General features: G+C 37.2%; 1 protein-coding gene across 4 annotated transcripts in view; it reads left to right on the forward strand.

Moving 5' to 3' along the window:
- Nucleotides 1–13,046, forward strand: part of IL1RAPL2 (interleukin 1 receptor accessory protein like 2) — a 592,769-nt gene that overhangs the window by 267,678 nt on the left and 312,045 nt on the right. The gene's annotated exons all lie outside the window — the stretch shown is intronic.

Genomic DNA, 13,046 nt, shown 5'->3' on the forward strand with positions numbered 1-13,046 from the left:
TTCTTATATTCCTCATATGAGTGAAACCATATGATAATTGTTTTTCTCTGATTGACTTCTTTCACTCAGTATAATACCCTCAAGTTCCATCCACGACGATGTAAATGCTAAGATTTCATCCTTTCTGATGGCTGAGTAATGTATCAAGATCTATAAAGAACTTATCAAACTCAACACCCCCAAAAACAATCCAGTCAAGAAATGGGCAGATGACATGAAATATTTATTTTAAATATATATTATTTTTATAAATCTTTTTGGTTCCCCCTTAAAGATCAGCCTCCTTTCCTCTTATATAATCATCCATACTTCTGTGTTTGTCTTTTAGCATCAATGTAATATTCAAGATTTTGTCCTTCTGGCTTGGGCATGTGAGCAGGACACAAAGGATAATAATACAAGTCGTGAAGAGAGCAAGAAGGTTTCTCTAATAATAGAAAATCTATTTAAGTATATTTGACAACCCTTCATATACGAACTAAAGAAAATCCTACATAAATAGCATGAGGGTTTGGTACATGTGTACATGAGTGTATGTTTTCTTTTCAGAAAAATAAAACTATTACAAATGCCCTCTAAGTTTCTTTTTCCAATTGTTTTGGCTATCCCAGCCAGGGATGATCCAAATCAAATATCCAAATTCACAAATATAAGCAAAAAGAAATATACACTCATTAAATTATCATAGAGAAAATTTGGTTGGCAAAAAATTATACTCATCAACGTGTGACTATATCCAATTTACCAATATGATTCTGTACTTCGGTTATTTTGGCCATACTAAGTTAAAATTCCACTATTACCCCTTGGAATATCAAAGGATTCTTTGTTATCAGATTGGTCCAACAGCTAATCATATTTTCTTAGTACCTATTTTGATAAAATGGTAAACAGGCAAAGTTCTGTCTTCAGCACCCACAAATCCCCCAGATTCAGTTCCTTGTGTTTCTTCTGCCACAGTACATGGGGAAACAGGTAATCCTTCTCTATGTGAGGCTCCCCAGGTGACCACAAACATGTTTTAAGAATAGTTATTTTCATTTAAGAAAGTAGAAAAAAACTGCAAAAGGGAATGCATCTCCAACCTGAACAATCTTACCATCTCCTTGTAAAAAAGGGCACTGATGCTCTGATGTCTTTTTCCTCCCACCCTCCATCCCTCCTTTTGTCCCTCCCATCTTTTCTCTTCCCCTTCCTCCCTCCCTCTCTTCCTTGTTTCCTTCCAGGCATATGTAATACACTTTTTTTTTTACATTGTATCTCTCGTATATGGAGTATTAATCTCGTAAGTGCATAAATAATGACATGCTGTTCATCTGGGAATTTTTCCAAGCAGTGGAGGCTAGCAAGCTATATAATGAACTTGCTGTATCTCTTCCTCTTTCCTCGCCCTGAAATGAAATGGCAGGATCTGTGACTAGAATATTATAATGCTAAACAGACCAAAACATCTGATATTATTTAGTCACTGATGGGCAAGAAGAGTTTCTCTAGTCTCTTCCTTCTTCGTTTAAAAAAAAAATCTCCTCTTAGAAGACCATCTGTATTTAGCAGATTATGGGCTTTTATACAGATATGTGCTAAAATTCTGTCACCTATCAATACAGACCAAATAGCAGGCACAAATTCATCCATTTATCTAGAATAATGCCATGTCTGTGTGCATACAAGGGCATTGTAATTAAAATGGGTCATTTCAGTGAGTCACTTGAGAGAGAACATTGAAGGGACACAAGCATTTGAGTCAGACAGACATAACTTTAAATCTATGTTCTGTTATGTATTTGCTAGTTTCTGTATATATATGAATTTCCTCTGTTATATTGAGGTTGAAACGTTTGAGGTCTACAAGACTAAATGAAAAATGTATGCAAAGTGCCCGGCACTGTGCCTGGCACATAGGCAGCACGCAGTGATGATTGTTGGTAGCTTCTGACATTCAAGGAAAATGTCCAGGGCCTCAAGTTCTGTGGATTTCCAAATGGATTTGCTCCATACTTTATAGAATTTTTTTTTCTGTAGTGCCAGTTGTCCTTAGTGCCTTTTAGCAGGAGAATATAGTCTCCTTCAGCTTCACGTATAGAAGGAGATTATTAGAGACTGAGGCAAGGAGAAGCTAGTGCTAATGATTTTTTCCCTTATAGACACTTTTATTTGTCTTTTAATCAAAAAAATCTGAGTTAAAATTTCTATCTTTCTAAATGTTACCCTAGTGTCTTAAAGGGGTTAATGCCACTTGCAAATTGAGTATGTTAGGCCCTAAAAAAAAATCTGACTACAAATCCATACACATCTGTGTGAATTAATTTCAGCCTGTTTTTCTTTACCCTTGAATGCTCAGGCTGTCTAAATAGGAAGCTTCTAGATTCTCTTAAACAATCTATATTTAAGTAAATTACTGATCCTTCCTTCATAAGTAATTCCTTTCATTGTGGAGAACAATATTATCCTGTCATAAATCCACTATAATAGAAATGAAGTAAGTAATAATAGTATAGTTGCAAGAAAGGAAGCTGAGGAAAACTGAAGGCAAGTATGTGAATGCTTAAAGCAAGATACAGAAGAAGGAAGCAATAACTAGGCATATGTGTGTTTAATGTGTAAAAATGTGTGTGAATATGTGTGAGTGTCTGTGTATAATTTACAAAAGGCAGCCCCGTAAGAAATAAGTACTCTGGGAGTGCTGGGTGGCTCAATCAGTTAACAGTCTGCCTTCCGCTCAGGTCATGATCCCGGGCTTCCAGGGATCAAGCCACACATCAGGCTCCCTGCTCAGCGGGGTATCTGCTTCTCCCTCTGCCACTCCCCCTGCTTGTGCTTGAGCTCTCTCTCTTCCTGTCAAATAAATAAATTTTAAAAATCTTAAAAAAAAAAAAAAGAAAGAAGTACCTGTTAGAGATGTTGCTCTTTCGGTTCTAAACAAAGAGGACGCTGGAAAACATCTACCTTCAGCTGTACTCTTTGTTTGCATAGCCCTCCCTCCCTGCCACCTCAAACAAATCTTTCATAGAGTATCATTAATTCCTCCTGCCTGGGGATAGTCCCCAAATTATCTCATTACTGGGCTGCTTAGTGCTATCAAAAGTTGGATTATTAAGGAGCTGTGTGAGGCCTTGTTTCCTAATAATAAAAGCACAATGGCCATCTGGATGGAGATTAATACCTCACTTGGGGTTATGTAATAGTTTCGTTATTCCATTCCAGTTGCAGTCCCCCTTCCTAATTTTTCAAAATGCCACTGAAGCCCATTTCATGAAATTGCAAAGTAATCTGACGGTGATGAATCACTTTTGGAAAGAGAAAATTTGCTGAATCTATGGATTTGCATTCCCTGTGTCATTTTAGTTAAAATGAGAAATGCTAGGAATTTGTACATCAACAGCACTGCATTTTGGCCTTATTTATTCAAGTAGGCTCTTGAAATAGCGGCTGGTTTTAATTATGCTTTGCCATTGTGTGAAGAGAGAAAAAATTGTCTTCTTGAATTTGGATATTTGTTATCAGTTTAGGACTTTTAAGGAATAGTTTGTTAAAATACTATTGAAAAAGTTAAGGTCAGAATGATTATCCTCAGAAGCAAATCTATGAATTCTCTTTCTACCTGGCAATTCATCAAATCAGGACCTCTGAGATAGGCAGCCCAGTTGTTTTAGCATCAATGCATTCCCTCACTTTTACCCCACCCCTCTTTTCCAATGTAATTCTTCAGTCCTGCATCAAAATTAAGAGGTTGAATTCTTATGTCCCAGCATACATGGCCTTTTGCCCAACTCAGTCAGTCCACACTACTCATCTTTGTTTCAAATCCCTGGACCACTCTCCTGATCTGCCATCTGTGTCCTGACTCCCATTTTCTCTTCCCTCTAGTAGGTGTTAGAAAGACAGATTCAGTATTCTGTTTCCTGAAATCCCAACCTTGAAATCACTGGGTAATCCACTTAGCTGAATGGTTTCCTCTGTGAAATGTGATTATTTGATATAACAACAGATAAGAATCTAATTAATTTGATATATTTGGGATAGCAGAAAGGATCAGTAGCTTTTTCTTTAGAGCAACAACACATCTACCCTGTATGGAATAGGCAAGTCCACGGATTTTTTTTCACTGATGTTGAATTAAGCTATAATGCTTTCCCTTTACCTAGATAAGCATCTGTTGAATGCTCAATGTACCGTCCATCCAATTGACAATAAGAAATGAGAAAGTGGGTGGAGGCAAAGGATGTTGAAGATGTGTGCCCTGCTGGACACCTCGGTGGCTCAGTCTGTTGAGCGACCAACTCTTGCTTTCAGCTCAGCTCATGATCTCATGGGTCCTGGGACTGAGTCCCTTGTCGAGCCCCTCTTCCAGCTCAATGCTTAGCAGGGAGTCTGCTTGGGTTTCTCTCCCTCTGCCCCTCCCTCGACTCACATGCTTTCTCTCCCCCAAATAAATAAATAAAATCTTTAAAAAAAAGATATATGCCCTGCTCATAAGGATGAATAAGCTTTTCACTTCCTTTGAAGGAACTGGGTTACTGATTTGATAATCCTTCCAGAACCTCCAGAGGTACTAGTTAGTTCCAACTCAGTGTTCTAATTCTGGTTTTGCTAATAAACAGGTATTTGACTCTAGGCAAAGTCATTTTACCTCTTTGCATTACCATTCATATAAAAATAGGGGATTAACTACATGCTTAATATCTTTCTTTCACACACACACAGACACACACACACGTGAACGTGTGTGCATGCATACAAGGGCATGCACACACATGTGCCCACCTAGAATACATCCAAAGTATGCGGTCAGTAGAGAGAATGAGTCAAAGAAAATTCCTTCTAGGACATAAGTCTTATTTATTTTGTCCCTTAAATATACAGAGAAATGACTATACTGAGATGTTTTGGCTCAACTAAAGTTTTCAGTTTTATATAAAATCTATAAATAGGGGCACCTGGGTGGCTCAGTTGGTTAAGCCACCGGCTCTCAGTTTAGGTTCAGGTCATGATCTCAGGGTCCTGAGATCCAGCCCGGTGAGGGGCTCCATGCTCAGTAGGGAGTCTGCTTGAGGATTTTCTCTCTCCCTCTTCCATTGCCCCTCCCCCCATGATGTCTCCCTCCATCCCTCTCTCTCAAATAAATAAATAAATCTTTAAAAAAATAAAATCTGTAAATAAATTGCTTTTCAATATGATCTTAGTATTTGTCCTTCCACTTTAGATCTGCGTGCAGAAAGCAATCTATGACAGTTTTATATTCTAGTTCTGGGCATATCCCACTCATTATAGATTAAGCATTTCTAATTTCAGCTAGAGACCATTTATAGAATTCTGCCAAAACTAGTTTATATCTCCAAATTTGACTATATATTCCTTGAAGGTGGGATGTATTAAATCTTCTGTTTCTTTACAGTATCTAGCACAATGTCAGGCACATAACAGATATCAGTAAATACCTTCTGATATAGATATCTTTGGGAAATGGTGTTGAGGTATGGCACCACCAATGCTTGGGCATTCCTATTTAAATTTTGTAAAGATTATAAATTGGATCAACAGAATAAGAATGTGGTAGTAATCAAAATCACATGAACTACAATTTATCAAGTGCTTAGTATGTGCCAGGCATTTTACATATAGTATCTTATTTAATCCTTGCAACAATTGTATAAGAAAAATTCTGATATTCTCACTTACTTATTGGAGAAACCGAGGCACAGAGCGGTTACTTCATTTTTATAAGCTCATATAGCTAATAAGTAGTGGAGCTGGGATTTTTCATCCACATCTGGTTAAGTAAACTTTTAATTACTGTAGTATTGACTTCTTGACATTAAAGAAAAACCCTTTACCAAGTACTGTGAGCTTGCACTTATCTAATTCCATAGTCTTCACTTCTCCCATATAGAAAGAAAACAACATAACATTCACTTCTTTTTCAAGCTTCAATCCTGAGTGACATCCATGTTCTCCCTTTTTGAAATTGATTGCATAAAAGGCTTTTTTTTTCTGAGCAAGTAAAGTAAACAGCATCAAAAATCTCTTTGAATGGGAAGGTGCATTCTCGTTTTGTACTATCAACTCATGGAAGTGAATAATTATGGAACTTGAGAACTGTTTCTTATTTCTGAAGTAAATTATTAATTGTAAACTATTGTTGATTTATTTTCCTCTGTTATTACTTAAAGATAGACTTGCTTTTATGTTAAAGGTGTTAAACATACAAGAATATTAATATTCTTCTCAAAATTTAACTTTTTATATAGATATTTATAGGCAACTAATCAATCCATCCTCATGAAAACTACTTTACCTACCACTGAATTTTAACCTGACTCGAGTTCACCAGAGGTGAACACCCATGGATATATTTGCAAACTTAAGAAGTAAAGAAATAAACCTTCCCACTAGTTAGTAGATTGCAAGCCCAGCAAGGAAAGTGCTGTCAACATTTCAGAGTGGGAAGATTGACCTGCCTCTCCGGCGGAAGGGGCTTTCTCACTTTATTCAAGGACAATGGCTTTTAAGAAAATACGTCTCTGACTCAGTTTAGTTTTCAAGCTGCTTATGACTGCTTGTTAGCTGTCAATAAGCCTGCTATCTTTGTTCTCTAGCTTTTCTATCTTTTAAAAGCATAAGAACCCTTGAGCATTCTGAATGGACATACTTTATCCCTGACATTATTGATGCTGCACATATATCTTCCTAGACCATTCAAATTATTCCAAGGATTTGCAAGGGATAGAGGTAGCACCACTGAAAGCCAGAATTGATGGTTTATGTTACCCAGCCAGGTGATGACTTTGTCTCCTGAATCAGAAATCAGAATTCTGTTAAGTCTTCAGCCATGAGTATGGTCCTTAGGAAGTTGAACTTTTAGAAAAGGGCTGGACTCCTTGGTGACATTACAGAGTGCCTAATATCAAATAACTTAGGCCTTTTATTCAGCTGCTTTTAATTGTCAAGACATATTAAATCAAAATATTTTTGGAAAATACATGCTTTTAGCATAAATTAATATACTGACTCAGGTTGGTTGGAAATCACAAGTTAAAACTGTTCTATCTTCTGTAGCTAATAATTTTTGGCACTGGAATTATGTTTTGGGGTGGAAGAACAATCTGCGTGAATGCTCTAATTGGTCATGGGATATTAATTGGCTGCAGACATAGGGTTTAGAGCTCCAACTTAAGGAAGACAAGAATGATAGCTTTCATTTGTATGCAAAAACTCCAACTCTCCCTTCAAGACAGATGATTGGATTGTGCTTCATCTGTCACTCTTTCCTTACTTTTTAATAGAAAAAAAGAAAGGAGAATGAAAGACAGAACCTTTCTTATACACGCTTTGCAAAATCGCCTTGGGCCAAAGAGGGTGCCTCAATCATATTGCTTCTCAAAAGCACATTTATTTTCTCTTTAAAATTTTTTGAGTATCTTTAACTAACAGTGTTACATTAGTTTCAGGTATACAACATAGTGATTCAATATCTCTATATGTCATGTTATGCTCAGCACAAGAGTAGCTACCATCTGTCACCATACAATGCTATTGCAATACCATTGACTATATTCCATATGCTGTGCCTTTTATTCCCATGATTTAGTCATTCCATAACAGGAAGCATGTATTTCCCACTTACCCAATTTACCAATCTCCCACCTCCCTTCCCTCTGGCAACCATCAGTTTGTTCTCTGTATTTATAGGTCTGTTTCTGCTTTTTGTTTGCTCATTCATTTGTTTTTGTTTTTAGATTTCACATATGAGTGAAATTGTATGATACTTGTCTTTCTCAGTCTGACTTATTTCACTTAGCAGAATATCCTCTAGGTCCATCCATATTCTTGCAAATAGCAAGTTCTCATCCTTTGTTATGGTTGTGTGATACTCCAGAGTGTGTGTGTGTGTGTGTGTGTGTGTGTGTGTGTGTGTATCTCATATCTTCTTTATTCATTCGTCTATTAATAGCCACTTGGAATGCTTTCATATCTTGGCTATTGTAAATAATGCCGCAATAAACATGGGGGGGTGTATGTATCTTTTTGAATTAATGTTTTTGTTTTTTTGGGGAAAAAACCCAGTAGTGGGATTATTGAATCATATGGTATTTCTATTTTTAAATTTTTGAGGAACTTTCATACTATTTTCACAGTGGTTGCACCACTTCACATTCTGATAGTGCAATAGAAAAGCATGCTTATTTTCTTTTCATCAGATTAAGAAAGGCATGAGCTGTGTCTTAGTCTGTTTGGGTTGCTATAACTAAAATACCATATACTTGGTAGCTTCTAAACAACAGACATTTATTTCTTATAATCCTGGAGGTTGGGAAGTCCAAGATTAAGGCACTGGCAGGTTTGGTGTCTGGAAAGGGCCTGCTTCCTCACTGGCAGATGTCTTCTCACTGTAACCTCACATGGCAGAACGGGCTAGGGAACTCTCTGGTGTGTGTTTTATAAGGGCACTCATCCCATTCGTGAGGGTTCCACTGTCATAACCTAAGCACCTCTCAAATGTCCCATCTTCTAATATTGTCACATTGGACATTAGGTTTCAACATAGGAATTTTAAGGGAACACAAGCATTCAGACTATAGCAAGCTGGTACAAGGTGAATATTTATTCACTGAAAAATATCAAAACACAGGATATTGTCTCTGAGATTTTAACACTTTAAAGTGATATGTCTAGCCTTATGTGAGCTATTTCTTGATGACCAAAGAGAAATATGATTTGTTTTAATATCCTAGTGAAATGAAATATTGATGTTCATTGCTTTCACCATGCCTCTCAATTGCTTGGACAAGTTACTTAGGGAAGGCTTGGCTTTATATGAAGGCAGCGAACAAACAAACATCTGCATAAGGAAATATATATCAGGGATCCTGAAATAGCATCATATTCCAACATAATTCCCTTTGGGTTAGGATTAGATTCTACTATATATAATGGAAAACGCTACTTAATAGTTTTTCAAACGCATAAGCACTTATTCTTTTAAGCAGTAAGATTCAGGAGTTAGTCCAGGGTTGATATGGAAGCTGCAAGAAGTTATCAAGGATCTAGGCTTCAACTCTCTTTCTGCTCCTCCATGTTTTGCCTATAATTTCCACTCCCAAATTATAAGATGACTGCTGGAGCTCCAGACATCAAAACTGTATTCCATGGAGCAGAGTAATTAGAAATATGAGGCAAATGTCACCTGGGAAACAAGAATCAGGAGAAAATTGAACATAGGGCAGGGGACATTGTGATAGGAAAAAGTGGAAGGAAAAGCCTACAGCAATGGATTTCCAAAATTGCCTATTCATAAGAATCAGCTGTGGGAATGTAGGAGACTTCTTAAAAAATATAGATTCACACTCAGACTTACTGAATTGTATCCTCCAGTAGAAGGACCCAGGAATCAGAATTTCTGTTAGCCCTCTACATAATCCTGATAATCAGTTAAAGTATTATCTAGAGTGACACTAGCAGCAGTAAAAAGCAAACCAAAAGATATATAATGGCTCAACCATAATAGAAATTTATTTTTTGCTCGGAGTCCTAAAAAATATTTTTAATTCAAGGACCTAGGTTCCTTTATTCTTGAAATTTTACCATTTTTAGCATTTAGCTTCCAAGGGCTCCCTTATCATTTGTGTCAAGCTGATAGAAGAGAAAATGGTATGAAAAAACTATGTGGGAGATTTTTATGGGCTAGGCCGGGAAGTGGTATATATCACCTCCATTCACATTGCACTGACTAGAACTCAAGACTCATGGTCACACCTAACTGCAATGGAGGCTGGCACATGTAGTTTAAGTACATGTTCAGAAAGAAAAGAAAACAGATTTTGTAAAAACAGGTAGCAGTCTCTGTCACAGGAGAGTCTGGGGACAGAACTGGCTTTATGGGCATGTGACCTGTGTAGTCACATAGGGCCGCGTGCTTAGAAGGGCCCCACATTTGGTTTAACGGTCAGCTGTTACTATCTTGAAATTCTTAATATCTTTTGAATGAAAGACTATATGGGTCCCACGTTTTCATTTTGCACAGAACTCCACAAATTATTTAGCTGGTCCAGTTTGAGTAAGAATGAGCATGAGGCAAAGCCAGAAATATATGGATTGGTGGGGAACTTTGGGCATTCAGCAGGCACTATTCTTCGGAAGTATTGATTAATGAACCAGTGTTGTTGATTGCCAGAGAGCCCTCTCTCAGGGTGATGTCCTGTTCTACATTTTTTATCAGTGACCTAGATGACATATAAATTATACTTATCACATTTGCAGATGAGAGGAAGTTGGGAGGGACGGTTAATTCTTTGGAAGACATAATTCTTATTCAAAAAGATCTCAGTCGTTTGGAATGATGGGTTGAAACTAACCAGATGACATTTAATCAGAAAAAAATGTAAAGTTTTTCATTCAGGTCCAAAAATCCAACTGCAAAAGTACAGTCTTGGGATTTTATTTGGCTAAGAGCACAAGAAGGGTGACTAGTTTGCCAAAAATGCTAATTCAGTCTCAGTCTGTATCAGAGGAAGGTAGGGTCCAGAACAATAGAAGTATTGGTTCCATTGCACTTTAGATGACATCTGAAATTGTGTGTTCAGTTTATTGTGCCATATTCAAGAGACCCAGTGACAGACAAGATTGTGCCCAAAAAAGGATGTCTAGGATGGTAAAAGGTTTTGGAATACATATCACCTAAAACACAATGGACAATTGAAGGAACTGGGAGCACTTAGCTTGGAAAGGGGACGATTTTCAGAAGGGAAGGGGGTGGAAAAGATCAAGAAAGCTGTCTGCAAACATTTTAGGCATTGGCATATAGATGTATTGGTTTATTGTGTTTTATTCCAAAGAGCAGAAATAGGACCCACAGATAAAACATGCAAAAGAGACAAATTTTAGCTGAATGTAAGGAATACATTCTCAATATTTATTAAAAATTGAAATGATCAACCTTGTGAGGTAGTGAGCCTATTGCAAAAAAAAATTTATCAAGCCGAGGCTGAATGCTGGGGACTCTTTAGAGGGAATTCATGTGTAAGGAAGACTAGAGTCTTTCCAATAATGATTTTGTAGGACTAAATGTGTGTTGAAATGATGCAAATTGATTAAGATTCTGTTAATATTATATTTAACAAGGACTCTGGAGCCAGACTGCCTAAGTTTGAACCTCAGCTCTGTTTCTTACTTGCTGTGTAGCCTCAGACAGGTCACCTAATTTCTTGATGCATCAGTTATTTATCTGTAAAATGAAGATAACAATAATATGTACTCCATACACAGAGTTGTATTAAATGAATTAATATCTGTTAAGTCCTTAGAACAGTATCTTACTTATAGCAAGTGCCATATAAGTGTTATATATTATGTTTTCCAGAAGTAGTTGATGATTCTTCTCCCTTTTCTTCAATAAATGTAGCCTTTAATTGCAGTTAGATAAATTTACAATAGACATAAACTAGAATGCCATGGTGGCAAAACTTTTTCAAAACACTGAACAAGCAACCGAAGTGGTCCTGTAGGTTTCTTCCTCAGGAGCCTTTAAGAATGGCATAAGACAGCTGTATCTCTTGGATGCATTGTTCGGAGTTGTAACTTTAGGAGGACATTTTCCACTTTATAGCTTACATTTTTAGAGTATTTTTAACCTCATAGGATTTTTATATTTCTTATTTTATTTAATTCTCATACTAACCATATGAACTACACAAGACGATTATCCCCATTTTGAAGATGTGGAAACTAAACAACATTACAGTTAACTGGATTGTCCAAAGTTACACAGTAAATTATTAGTGGAATTAGGATTAGAACTCGGGGCTCTTAAATTTTAGCTCAGGGCTCAAACAATGTATCACATGGCGACTGAGCTGCTTTTAGTCTGTCCATTCTATGAAAGACATTTCATTAAGCTGACGAAGTGGCTTCTATTATTCTGCTAATAATTTGTCTACCCGCTTTGCAGCAAAATTGACAGCCTGAAACTCCATCCAACAAGCTTAATTTCCTTTTGGTTTTTCAGAGACTAGGGGAGTCAATAAAATCACTGACTTAAGCTCAGTGTATTATCCACATAGATACTATTGAAACACACCTGCCAGCTCATCCATTTCCTTATACATTATTATAGATGTTTTTTAAGTTTGTAAAGAAAAATGCGATCCCCTTACCAAGGCAAAATCTGGCCATGTGACTTTTAGATATGGCTCTCTATACACAAGTAGTGTGAAGTCTCAAAGTATTGAAAAATTGAATTTTTGGAGTGAGACTTGCTTTGGTGATCCCGATGTTCTGTCTCTACCCTGCCCCCACTTCTTCCCTTCAGTACCCCTACCCTTTCAACCCTCCTCTCTTTGTCATACCTATTCTGAGTCATACATTACATTGGATTCCCTACCTAGGGGTAGATACAGCTCAATGTTCTCTTTAATTGGCAAAATAATAGTTGCTATCATTATTGATAACTATGAGCCAGTTCTCTACTTCACACTTTAGAAACATGACCTCATTTAATCCTTATAACAATCTTAGAGAGTGGTACAATTACCATCGACAGTTATGTGTTAAGGAAATGGAATCCTGGGAGGGGGGGTTAAGAAACACGATCAAGATCAAACATTAAGTGGCAGAGCCAGATTCAAACCCAGGTATTCCTAACCCAGAGCCTATGTTCTCAACAGCAATTTTATGGGGTTTGTGACCTAGATAGGGGGTGACAGATGTTTTTGAAAGTTGGAAGAGGCTTTTCTTATAAAATCATAACATATAAGCAGCCATCTGCTCTGAATTAGGGTGACATCAGCCCAGTGCTGATGAGCATCACAGACATTTCCAAGATCTGGATACACATAAGACAGGCAAGATGAGAAGTTTTGCCATCCCCCAAACTAAAACTCCCTCCTCAAAAACTAGGTAGGGAGAATTTTTGCTTCTTTTGAGTTCTCTGAGACTAAACGGCTATATGCTAGTGAGCCCCAGCTGTCAGGCTAAAGCACTGATGGGGCATCAGCCTATAGACAAAGATCCTAGAGCCCTGGGTCTTGGTCAGATACATAACTAGCTTGTCA

Source organism: Ailuropoda melanoleuca, chromosome X (genome assembly GCF_002007445.2).
Source record: "Ailuropoda melanoleuca isolate Jingjing chromosome X, ASM200744v2, whole genome shotgun sequence".
In the NCBI taxonomy this organism is placed as follows: domain Eukaryota; kingdom Metazoa; phylum Chordata; class Mammalia; order Carnivora; family Ursidae; genus Ailuropoda; species Ailuropoda melanoleuca.